The following is a 12,641-nucleotide window of genomic DNA, read 5'->3' as shown; positions in this document are numbered from 1 at the left end:
TGCTATCTTCTTATAGTCTTCTCCTTCTTTGTGGGCATCATGTATTTTAATTTTCAGAGTGCTAGGCAGGGGTTTAGAGGAGCCCATGGCTACGATTGTTGGGACAAGGTTTGTGAAGTCAGGGTACTTCTTAAGCTTTGAAAGTTGCAACACCTGGCTTTTCCTAACGAAGTTTGTGAACAAGCCATAGCCCTGACAAGCTGATTAAGGTCTGAGACATTGCTAAAGGTTATTTGACAAATCTCAAATCTGTTGGGGTTCCCAAACTTTTGCATGGTGTTCCTTTCATATTTTTTCCACTCTGAAATTTTAAAAACAAAAATAATTCACCAATCTTGCATAAAATTTTGAAAATAATGTTTCATCTTTAACTTTATGACTTTTGAAGATCAGTTCATCTTCCACTCAGTTAACTATTCAGAATAACAGAAATTTTGACTGGGGTGCCCAAACTATTGCCTGCCAATGTATATATGGTGTGCAAAAGCACTGGCGAGAAAATCCTTCAGTACTGCTACAGGCCTGTTACATTGGTTGTGTGAGAGTGCGGATGAAGTCAGTGAAACCCAGAGGAGATCAAAGTGCTTGTTGACAGTGACTTGATAGCTGTAGAAATGAACACCTCTCTATATAAAATTCACTGTGCACATATTGTTGTCACTGGGCAAAAATTTGCACAGCACAAGGTTTTTGTGCACACTGGTGATTACAAATTGGAGGGGACATTGGTGGGAAGGTGGGGAGACCTCCAGTGTCCCTGATGCCCTCACCTACAAGATGTGCATCCAGCTACAGCTTGTAACCCTGCACTTTGAGGAGTTGGAACTTGAAATGGATAAATTCTGGATCAGCCGGGAGTCGGAGAAGGTGAAAAATATGACAGAAAGAGAGGTGTGTTACACCGAGATGCAGGACACAGGAAACTGGGTGAGAGTCAGGAAGTGGAATGAGGTTAAATAGCCATCACAGAGTACTCTTGAGGCCATCCCACAGAACAACAGGTGGGCCACTTTAGAAACTGTTGGGGGAGGGATTATCTGGCAGAGGGAAGTCAAAGGTGTGTTAGGGGGTTCAATAGTTAGGGGAACATAACTAGAAGGGGACTAATATCCCAGTGGTAAGGCTTGCAAGTGCTAGTGGGGGAGTTAAACTAAAGTTGCAGGCAGGGTGGGAGCCAGAATGACAGAACAGATAATGGAGGTGCAGAATTGAATTGTCTTTATTACTTATATCCTTCATATATATGAGGAGTAGAAATATTTACATTATGTGTCTGTCTAAATGTGCAATATGCAATTTATGGTAATTTATAATAAACATTATGTACAACAGGACAGTCAACATAACATAGAAATACAGTTGTATCAGCATGAATTAATCAGTCTGATGGCTTGGTGGAAGAAGCTGTCCCAGAGCCTGTTGGTCCTGGCTTTTATGCTGCGGTACCATTTCCCAGATGGTAGCAGCTGGAGCAGTTAGTGGTTGGGTTGACTGGGATCCACAATGACCCTTCAGGTCCTCTTTACAGCCCTGAATAGTGAGAAGTTCACGTCTACAGACGCGCTGGGCTCTCTGCACCACTCTCTGCAGAGTCCTGCGATATAGGGAAATACAGTCCCCATACCAGGCAGTGACACAGCCAGTCACAATGCTCTTAATTGTGACCCTGCAGAAAGTTCTTAGGATTTAGGTCCCCATTTCAAACTTCTCAATGCTCTGAGGTAAAAGAGACACTGTTGTGTTTTTTTCCACCACACAACCAGCATGTATGGACCATGTATTATGATATTGTAGCCATTGCTGGGACATGGTTCCAGCCAACAGTCTGAGGGATACAGAGGAACAAATCTTTCTCCAGTGATCACAGACCATGCTAACAAACAAAGGGTGATATGTTAAGTGATTTTAATTTTCCATATATTGTCTGAGACTCCCATCCGTAAAAAGACTAGTCAAATGTGTCCTTAATTGGGAAGTAGAATTCCCAATGTAGAAGTATGCAATAAGCTGTTAGGAAATGATCCGGGGCTGTTGACAGAAATTAGTTATCATAATGCCAAGAGATTGAAAGTAAATATGGAAAAAGAGAGGTCTGGACCATGGGTGGAGATTCTAAATTGGAGAAAGGTCAACTTTGAAGGTGTCAGAAAAGATCTGACAAGTGTGGATTGGAACAGGCTGTTTCGTGGCAAATTATGATAATTTGCTAATTTATAATTTTACTAATTTGATAATTTATGATAATTAGCATAATTAGTTGGTGAGTGGGAGCACTTCAGAAGTGAAATTTTGATGATGAAGAGTTTGTACGTGCCTGCAAAACTGAAAGTTGAAAGATAACTGGTACAGGGAACCTTGGTTTTCAAGAGATATCGAGGCCAAGGGTATTTTGTTCCTCTCAATGCCTCAGACTGTTGGGTGCTACAATATCATCATTCCACACCGTGAGCTCATCCGACAATGTTTTCAATCGTCTTCTCTTGGTTTCTAAAAGCTTCCCAATAGTTTCTGCTCTTTTGTTTTCCCTCTCTTTGGAGTTTATGTTGGCTTTGGCTTCTCATTTCAGCCACGGTTGTGTCCTCCTGCCTTTCCAATGCTTCCACTTCTTTGGGATGTGTCTATCACTCAGCTCCCGAGTTGCTCCCAGAAACTCCAGCCATTGCTGCTCCATCCTCATTCCTACCAGATTCCCCTTCCAGTCAAGTGTGGCCAGCTTCTCTGTCACAGAAACATGGAGAAGGTCAGAACAGAAACAAGCCCACTCTGGACGATCAGAATGGTAATCTATACGGGAGACAAAATAGATGGGGGAGGTTTTAAATAGTAGTTTAGCATCCGTATTGACTCAGGAGATGGACACAGAGTCTGTAGAAGTGAGGCAAAGCAGCATCAACTTCATGGACCCTGTACAGATTACAGAGGTGGAGGTTTTTGCTGTCTTAAGGCAAATTAGCATGGATAAATCCCCAGGGCTTGGCAAGTTGATCACTAGGACCCTGCGGAAGACAAGTGCAGAAATTGTCGGGGTCCAAGCACAGATATTTAACTCATCCTTAGTGACAGCTGAGGTACTGGAGGATTGGAGGACGCCAATGTTGTTCAGCTGTTCAAGAAAGACTCTAAAATTAAGCTAGGCAATTTTATATTGGTGAGCTTGACAACAGTAGTGGAAAAGTCATTGTGACATATGTGCAGGAACCGGATATATAAGTATTTGGATAGATGTGGACTGATCAAGGATAGGCAGCATGGCTTTGAGCATAGTAGGTCATGTCTAACCAATCTTATAGAGTCTCTCGAGGAAGTTATCAGGAAAGTGGTTGAAGACAAGGCAGTGGATGTTGTCTACATGGACTTTAGCAAGGCACTTGACAAAGTCTCATATGAGAAGTTGGTCAAGAAGGTTTAGTCACTCAGCATTCAAGATGAGATAGTAAATTGGATGAGACTCTGTCTTTGGGAGAAGCCAGAGTGTGGTAGCTGATGGTTGCCTTTCTGACTGGGGGCATGTGACTAGTGGTGAGCCACAGGGATCAGTGCTGGATCTGTTGTTGTTTGTCATCTATCTCAGTAATCTGGATGATAGTGTGGTTAACTGGATCAGCAAATTTGTGGATGACACCAAGACTGGTGGTGTAATGGACAGCAAGGAAGACTATCATGGCTTGCAGTGCAATCTGAACCCACTGGGAAAATGGTTTTAGAAATGGAAAATGGAATTTAATGCAGACCAGTGTGAGTTGTTGCACTTTGGTCTGACCTACCAAGGGAGGTCTTTCACAGTGACTGGTCGGGCACGGAGGAGTGTTGTAGAGGAAAGGGACCTAGGAATACAAGTCATTAATTCATGGAAAGTGGTATGACAGTTAGATAGTGACGGAAAAAATATTTTAGCCCATTGGACTTCACGAACCAAATAGTGACAATAGATGGATTTTATGTTCACTTGTAGAAGACATTGGTGAGGCCTAATTTGGAGTATTGTGTGCAGTTTTGGTCACCTACCTACAGGAAAGATTTAAAAGAGGTTCAGAGATTTTAGAGAAAATTCACAAGGATGTTGCCATGTCTGGAGGACTTGAGTTATAAGGAAAGATTGAATGGGTCAGGGCATTATTCGTTGGAATGTAGAAGATTGAGGGAGATTTGATTGTGATAGAGAGGCATTGATAGAGTTAATGCAAGCTGCCTTTCTCCACTGAGATGGGGGTGGGACTACAACAAGTGGCCAGGGGTTAAGGTGAAAGGTGAAATGTTAAGGGGAACACGAGGGAAACTTCTTCACACAGACAGTTGCCTGGGTGTGGAATGAGTAGCCAGCACAAGTGGTGCATGCGAGCTCGATCTCAACATTTAAGAGGTTCGTATAGGTACCTGGATGGTAGAGGTATGGGAGTGGGCAATTTAAATAGTTCAGCACAAACCAGATGGCCCAAAGGACCTGTTTCTGTGTTGTACTTTTCTACAAGAACCTGAAATATTACAAAAATTCACTGTCCTTTTAACAGCTGCGGAACAACAATTCACCTCAGCAGGTGAATATATGGCATTAAAAATTGTGGCACTTTAAGATAATAATACATAAAAGAGTGAGAGTGTTTCAGTTACTGTGCGGCCAGGCACCCATGCAGCTCAGCAGGAACAGGGAATAATACCAATGAAGAGAGTCAAACTGAGCCAAGGTACAGATTGGAGATGGTAGAAATGCCCCATTCTTATAGAGACAGGAAGAGCATCAGGGTCATTCCAGATACCAGCACTCTGCCCAGTCAGAAGATGATTTCTCTGTCCAACTTTGCTTCAACCTCATTGTAACAGTGTGATACCAGATCAAACCTTGACAACTCAAGTAATCTCATCTGAAATGTTGTCCTACACCCATTGATGGATTTTGTAAATCTTTTCACAGGTTAAAAATGAGAAGGAATTTGTCTCCGGGAATCACAAACAAGTTTTGGTCTTTCTGTCTAGATATTTTAGAAGTGGAGCAAGGGATACAATCGACCATCCTTCCTGCTCAGACTGTGGGGAGGAATTCACTTGGTTATTTGCCCAAATAGCAAACCTGTCATTTTACACAGGAGAAAGGACATTCACCTGCTCAGACAGTGGGAATGGATTCACTCAGTCATCTCAACTGAAGGTACATCAGCAAGTTCACACTGGACAAGGCCATTTTCCTGTTTTGTGTGTAATAAAGAATTCAGTTGGTTTTCCCACCTGTGGACACACCAGTCAGTTCACACCACACCGAGCAGATGTTGTTCATCTGCTGAATTTATGGGAAAGTATTCACTCGGTCATCTGACCTAATGGCTCACCAGCGAGTTCACACCAAGGAACGGCTGTTCACCTGCTCCATCTGTGAGAAGAGATTCAGTAACTCTTCAACCCTATGGAAACACCAGCGAATTCACAATGGGGAGAAGCCGTTCCCCTGCGCAGTCTGTGGGAAGAGATTCATTGACTCATCCAGCCGACAGAAACATCAGCGAGTTCATACCGGGGAGAAGCCGTTCACCTGCTCAGAATGTGGGAAACGATTCACTCAGTCATCCCACCTTCAGAGTCATCAGCGAGTTCACACTGGGAAGAAGCCATTCACCTGCTCAGAATGTGGGAAACGATTCACTCGGTCATTCTACCTACTTGAACACCTGCGAGTTCACACTGGGGAGAGGCCATTCACCTGCTCAGACTGTGGGAAGGGATTCACTCAGTTATCCAACCTACAGAGTCATCAGCGAGTTCACACTGGGGAGAAGCCGTTCACCTGCTCAGTCTGTGGGAAAAGATTCACTCAGTCATCTCACCTACAGAGACATCAGCGAGTTCATACTGGGAAGAAGCCGTTCACCTGCTCAGTCTGTGGGAAGAGATTCACTCAGTCATCTCATCTGCAGAGACTTGAGCGAGTTCACACTGGGGAGAAGCCATCCACCTGCTCAGTCTGTGGGAAGAGATTCATTTATTTATCCCACCTGCAGATACATCAGCGAGTCCACAGTGGAGAGAAGCCATTCACCTGCTTGGTCTGTGGGAAGGGATTCACTCGGTCATCCACCCTACAGAGTCATCACCGAGTTCACACTGGGGAGAAGCCATTCATCTGCTCAGAATGTGGGAAAGGATACACTCAGTCATCCGAACTACTGGCACACCAGTCAGTTCACAATGGGGAGGAGCCGTTGTTATGAATCCCTAAGTTTTGTTTGTTGTGGACTGTCATTTTAAGTGAGAGGGATTGATTATAAGGCATATCAGTCTGACTTGCAGCTTGTTTAGTTTTCTTTCTTTGTCAATCTTTTTATTAAGTTTTTCAAAAGCAATTCATAATGTTCTTAGTAGTACAAAGGGAGTGGGATTACATTGTTGGCAATTAACATATGTTAAAAAATATATAAATAGCACCAATATAATTGACTTCCCAAACCCCTAATATAACCAAAATAGAAAAAAAGGAAAAAAAAAACACAAATTGAAATCAAACAAAAACTAAACTGAACCAAAATGAAACGAAACTAAACTAAGCTGGTCTAGTCAATTATGTCAAATAAAATCATTAATGTCGTCAACTCTGCTCCTCTACTCAAATCAATGGATAAAGTAAAGGAATCAGAAGAAATCAAATGACATTCTATGGAAGTGTTGAATAAAAGGCCTCCAAGTTTCTTCAAATTTAACCGAGGGGTCAAATGTACCACTTCTATTTTTTTTTCTAAATTTAAACAAGATATTGTTTGAGAAAACCATTGCGCTGTAATTGGAGGATTTGTCTCTTTCCATTTCAATAAAATAGGTCTTCTAGCCATTAAGATAGCAAATGCAATCATCCGCCAAGCTGCAGAGGACAAATCAATCCAAAAGTTGCAATAATAGGATGAGGTTGTAAATCTACGTGTAAAATTGTAGAGAATATATCAACAATATTTTTTCATAATTGTTCCAATACAGAGCAAGGCCAAAACTTATGATTTAGAGAAGCTACCTCAGAATAACATCTATCCCAGATCTTATTTATATAAGAATAAAATTGGGCTAACTTATCCTCAGATATATATGCCCTATATACTACTTTAAATTGAATCAACATCTGTTTGGCACAAATAGAAGAAAACCTAATTAATTGTAAAAAAAAATTCCCCATTTCTTTGTAGGTACAGAGAGTTGAATGTCCTTCCCCCATTCATTTTTAATTTTATCAGATATATCTGGCTGTATTTTCATAATCATAAATATAATTTGCCCAAATCCAATATTTTTTAGATATCGGCAAATTATATTTATTAGACTACTGTTCAAAAGACATGAAACAGTTATCCAAAATTAAATCACGAAAAAATGTTATACCCTTCATTTTCCAAGCCATAAAGGTTTGATCCATGACAGAGGGTTAAAAGAAATAATTAGATATAATAGGATTTGATAATATAAATTTATTCAAGCCAAGGAATTTACGAAACTGAAACTGAAACCATATTCAGAATGTATGTTTAATTATCTGGTTTACCATTTGTTTATTCAATTTAGAGAGAACCAAGGGAAGTGAGCTCCCTAAGATGGAAGCCAATGAAAATCCTTGTGCCGAATTGCGTTCAAGATTAACCCAATGAAGACCAACATTCAAATCCACTTCTTATGTACAGAATATTAAGTATTGAATATTAATTGCCCAGTAATAAAATCTTAAATTTGGCACTGCCAAGCCACCATTCTTTTTGGATTTCTGCAAATATTTTTTACTTAGCCTAGGATTTTTGTTCTGCCATTTTTTAGATGAACTTTTAGAGTCAATAGTATCAAAAAAGGATTTAAGTATAATGATTGGTACTGCTGGGAAAAGATTTAAAATCTTAGGTAAAATAATCTTTTTTTTTGCATTAATTTGGCCAATCAATGACATAGACAATAAGGACCAGCTAGTAAGCAATTGTTTGACCTGATCAATTAAAGGTAAAAGATTAACATTAAATAAATCCTTGTGTTTTTTTTTAGTAATTTTAACACCGAGGTAAGTAAAATAATCCGTAACTAATCTAAATGCTAAATGACAAAAGATTGGAACTGACAATTTTAAAGGGAAATGTTCACTCTTATTAAGATTCAGTTTGTAACCAGAAAAGTTTCTAAACTGAGCGAGCAGGATATAAAACCAGGACTGGATTTGTCAGGATTCGAAATATATAATAACTAATCATCCGCATATAACGTTAACTTGTGTACCACATTCCCGCGGGAAACGCCAAATATAGAAGGAGAGTCACGAATAGCAATAGCTAAAGATTCCAGGGCCATGTCAAATAGCAATGGGCTAAGAGGATAACCTTGCCTAGTACCGCGAAATAACCGAGAAAAAGGAGATCTTATATTATTGGTAAGTACCGAAGCCGTAGGGGCATAATATATCAATTTAACCCAAGATATAAATTAGGAAATAAAATTAAATTTCTCAAGCGTGGTAATTAAGTATGGCCGTTCAACTCTATCGAATGCATTCTCGGCACCCAATGAGTTGACTCATTCTGGAATTCTAGATGAGGGAGTATAAACAATATTCATCAATCTCCTAATATTAAAGGACAAATAGCGGTTTTTAATAAATCTGGTCTGATCGACAGAGATACTTTAAGGCAATACATTCTCCAATCTAGTAGCCAGCATTTCCGCCTCCTGTCCAGGGATGCTGCATTTACCTGATGTGCAGGTTCGAGATTCCACCACCTGGGACCTCGGGGAATTACACGGACGCGAAGAGCCCGGGGGTGGGGGGTGGTAGGTGTGCAGGGCGTACCTCACTCTGGGACACCAGTGTCCCGGGGTTTGCATTTACCTGATGTGCAGGTTCGAGATTCCCCCACCTGGGACCTCGGGGAATTACACGGACGCGAAGACCCCGGGGGGCGGGGAGGTGTGCAAGGCGTACCTCAGTCTGGGACACCAGTGTCCCGGGGTTTGCATTCACCTGATGTGCAGGTTCGAGATTCCCCCCACCTGGGACCTCGGGGAATTACACGGACGCGAAGACCCCGGGAGGTGGGGGGGGGGGGGTGGTAGGGGTGCAGGGCGTACCTCAGTCTGGGACACCAGTGTCCCGGGGTTTGCATTTTTCCGGAGAGAAGCTTTTTGCCCCCTTTGCAGAGGACGGTGCATTCGGCGGTTTGGCCGATATAATGATGTTAAATTCACAGATCCCTCAGCAGTGACGTTGGATCTGCAGCGATCTCGGTCACGGCCCTGAAGTGTGATTTTATAATCATCGGCTCCCCGATGCGGAGTGACGGTGAGAAACGGGACTGATTATTCAACCGCTGACTCGTTGTCGCCGGTCAGTTAATTGTGTGTGACTGTGAGTGAATCGGAGGCAACTTATTTATTCCTGCACGTCAGAAGCTCACACATTGTTTAATTTACATTTGTCATGATGAAATCAATAAACCGCTGTAATTTTCAGTCCTGGTGCCGGACTTATTTGAGTTTTATTTGAGGCTTCTGTTGCCCTCGCACCCCGTGCACTGCAACAGAGGGTCGGAGCTCCTCACACTGACACAGTAGGGTCTCAGGTCCAGGCTGAGGGAGGTCGGACTGACAGAGTCTGGGTGCCCAGGATCACAGCTCAACCCAACCCACATCGTGGCTGACTGATCCCCTCCTGCCCCCGCAGACAGTTAAACTCGACTGTAATATCAGCCGTGATTCCACGGAGGTCCGGAGTAAGAGAGGGATGGGGTATGGAATACTGGCGTTAAACACAGAGTGATTCTCCCTCCACACGCTCCCGGGGTCAGGCACAGAGTGAAGCTCCCTCCATACTGTCCCATCACACACTCCTGGGGTCAGAGACAGAGTGAATCTCGTTCCACACAGTCCCATCACACAATCCTGGGGTAAGACACAGAGTGAATTTCCCTCCACACTGTCCCATCACACACTCCTGGGGTCAGATACAGAGTGAATCTCCCTCCACACTGTTCCATCACACACTCCCGGGGTCACACAAAGAGTGTATCTCCCTACACACCGTCCCATCACACACTCCCGGGGTCAGACACAGAGTGAATCTCCCTCCACACCGTCCCATCACACAATCCCGGGGTCAGACACAGAATGAATCTCCCTCCACACCGTCCCATCACACACACCCGGGGTCAGACACAGAGTGGATCTCTTCTAATTGCGCTGGGAGAAATCGAGGAAAAACTGCTTTATTAAGGTCGTGATTTACTTGGAAATTGGTTTGAACCGTCTCTACGTGAGCGGCTGGTTTAGTGTGGAAGCTTCGTTTGGAGTTTTTCTGCCAGTTTGGACGGGGTTGTTGACGGCTGCGAACTGCGTAGCTCCCTGCTGTGGCCGCTGGCATCTAGCCAGGAAGCCGGGTCTCTCCAAAAACCGGAGACAAACGCTGTCGTTCCCCCACTGACATCGGGACAACCTCCTTCCATCTCTGTCGTCGGGATTCTCGTTCGGTGTGGGAGCCGAAACATCGTTTGAGACGTCTCGACGTTCTGCGGGACTAACGGAGCCTTTCCTGGCGTTGGAATTTCTGGCACTGAGCCAGCAAGGTACCGTCGAGTACAAACTTTTCCGGCCAGTTACTCAACTCGCTCCAGGTCTTTATCAGCAGCACCACCACCGTATCATTCTCGATTCAGACACACCAGCAATATGACGGACCGGTCTACAGGGAGTCGCAGGCCTTCGGGAAGTTATGCAAAGGCGGCTGCCTCTCCAGCCTCGGACAACGCCCTGTTTCGGTCGGTGAAAGTTGAACGCGGGGTGCAATGTATTTTGCGAACTGGAACTACCCTGGAAAAGTGCGCGGAGGCTATGGAGGACTTGTTGGGGAGAAAGGGTGTTTTGACCACTGAGAAAGAAAGCGAATAAGAAGTCCAAACACTCTAAGAAGTCTGCCACCGATTATCCCTCCATCGTCGTAACTGTGGATAAGACTGATGCGACGGTGGAGCGGGAAGGTTTGAGTGACGTACCCGCTGCGCAGTGTGGGTCACAAGTCCAGCCACCTATTAGAACACATGAGGAGGAAGATGGGGGATCTGACTGCAGTGAGGGGTTGGAGGTGGATTCATTTGATAGCGAGACAATGGACATCCTCACCCGTCCTGAGAAATCCCCATTGATACCTGTGGAGGAGATCAGAGAGTTCATTCACTCCTCCGTGGGTGCAAAGCATCGGCCTAAACTAGCCTCGCTTCGCTGGCCTAGCATGCCGAGGCTGGTGAAGTCCCTGCGAGTCACCCTCGGACGGAAGGGGAAGGGGAAGAGGAATACTGTGTCGGGGAATGACAGGCGACAGCTGAAATCCTTCCTGGATGACCTGGTAAGGGACATCAGAGTGGGAAGCAGCCTCGCTCCTTCGGGAGACGGTGGGTCACAGGGTGGCGTTGGCACCACTCGGGCCTGAAAGCAAACAGCATTCTTGCTTTTTTCTCGGGATAGTGTGGTTGAGGGCCCCTCCGCTCTCACTGGGAAGGGTATTGTTGCTGAGGCCTAGTGTACTCCCAACATGAAGCTCACTGTTGCTAGTCTAAAGTTTAATGAGAGCAGGGGTTCTCACCGCAGATAAAACAATCTCGCAGTCCTCAGGCATGGGAGATAAGCGGTGAATGACCTGTAGGGAATCCATACCACCCCAGGGGATGAGTCTTCTTGGCTTCTAGAGTGGCGGGGCGGGGTCTACATGAGTCACCTTAGCTCCAACTCTAGCGGGGTGGTGATACTGTTGGCCTTGACCTTCCGGCCGGAAATGGTAAAAGCTCAGGATGTCGTGCCCGGCCGCCTGCTCCATCTGGCTGTGCGCCTGGATGGTGAACCTCTGCATTTCATCAACGTGTATGCCCTGAGGGGCGGGGTGATCTGGGTGAGCCCCCGGCACATAGCAGCTACGGGACAAGAGGGCCATCACGGAGGAGGAGAGGTTCTGGATGACAGCCTCTCCCAGATAGGACACGGCCCGGCTGTCCCGTGACGTGATCCGGATGACCAGTGTGCTCGAGACGCCGGCTGACGGAACGGCAGTGGCACTGCCACACACCGAAGATGCCCTCACCCGAACGGCGGCAGAGCTGGCGGCCGACAGGATAGTCGCCCTGCAGAATCGACTGGCCCCGGATTACCTATTGGCGGCTGATGGTGGGACCTCTGCAGTCATTGGTAAGGGGTACTGCACGTTTACCCCTGACGTGTGGAGCAACATCACCCACTGGGCTGCTCACATTCGGGACTCGGTGGCTAAAATCTCGAGGGACCAGCTCCTCCAACACGACACCTCATGGGGAAACTGGTGGCCGTTTGGGTGGTGGGCAACTGTCACTCACTGATCGATTGCACTCAATTTTGTTATAATTCTGTGTGTATATTGTGCTGTGCTGGTCAAACTATTCAGAGCACGTCTGCCTTTCTTCAGAAATAGTTAAGTGTAAGACTTCCATTAAGATATATTACTTTACTTCTCACTCTGTTACATGTAATGAATTGGGAGATTCAGGAGTGTAAAATACAGAAACTGGAGTAAGTACCAGACTGTGGGAGATTGTGTTTATAGTCACTGGGTGTTTGACACTGAACATTAATGTGATCAGTAATTGTGTTACTGATAAACACTGGGGATTTGTACCGTCTCCTGT

General features: G+C 44.8%; 1 long non-coding RNA gene across 1 annotated transcript; it reads left to right on the top strand.

The window, feature by feature from the left end:
• The first annotated feature begins 318 nt into the window (after positions 1-318).
• On the top strand, positions 319-9,455 carry LOC132388187 (uncharacterized). Its single transcript, XR_009510172.1, has 2 exons — positions 319-5,143; positions 7,531-9,455. It is a non-coding gene; the product is annotated as an uncharacterized LOC132388187 (long non-coding RNA).
• The last annotated feature ends 3,186 nt before the right edge of the window (positions 9,456-12,641 follow it).

The sequence above is a fragment of the Hypanus sabinus genome, unplaced genomic scaffold (assembly GCF_030144855.1).
Source record: "Hypanus sabinus isolate sHypSab1 unplaced genomic scaffold, sHypSab1.hap1 scaffold_276, whole genome shotgun sequence".
Classification (NCBI taxonomy): Eukaryota; Metazoa; Chordata; class Chondrichthyes; order Myliobatiformes; family Dasyatidae; genus Hypanus; species Hypanus sabinus.
The sequence above is the reverse complement of the archived record's forward strand: the minus strand, read 5'-3'. Positions and strand labels throughout refer to the sequence as shown.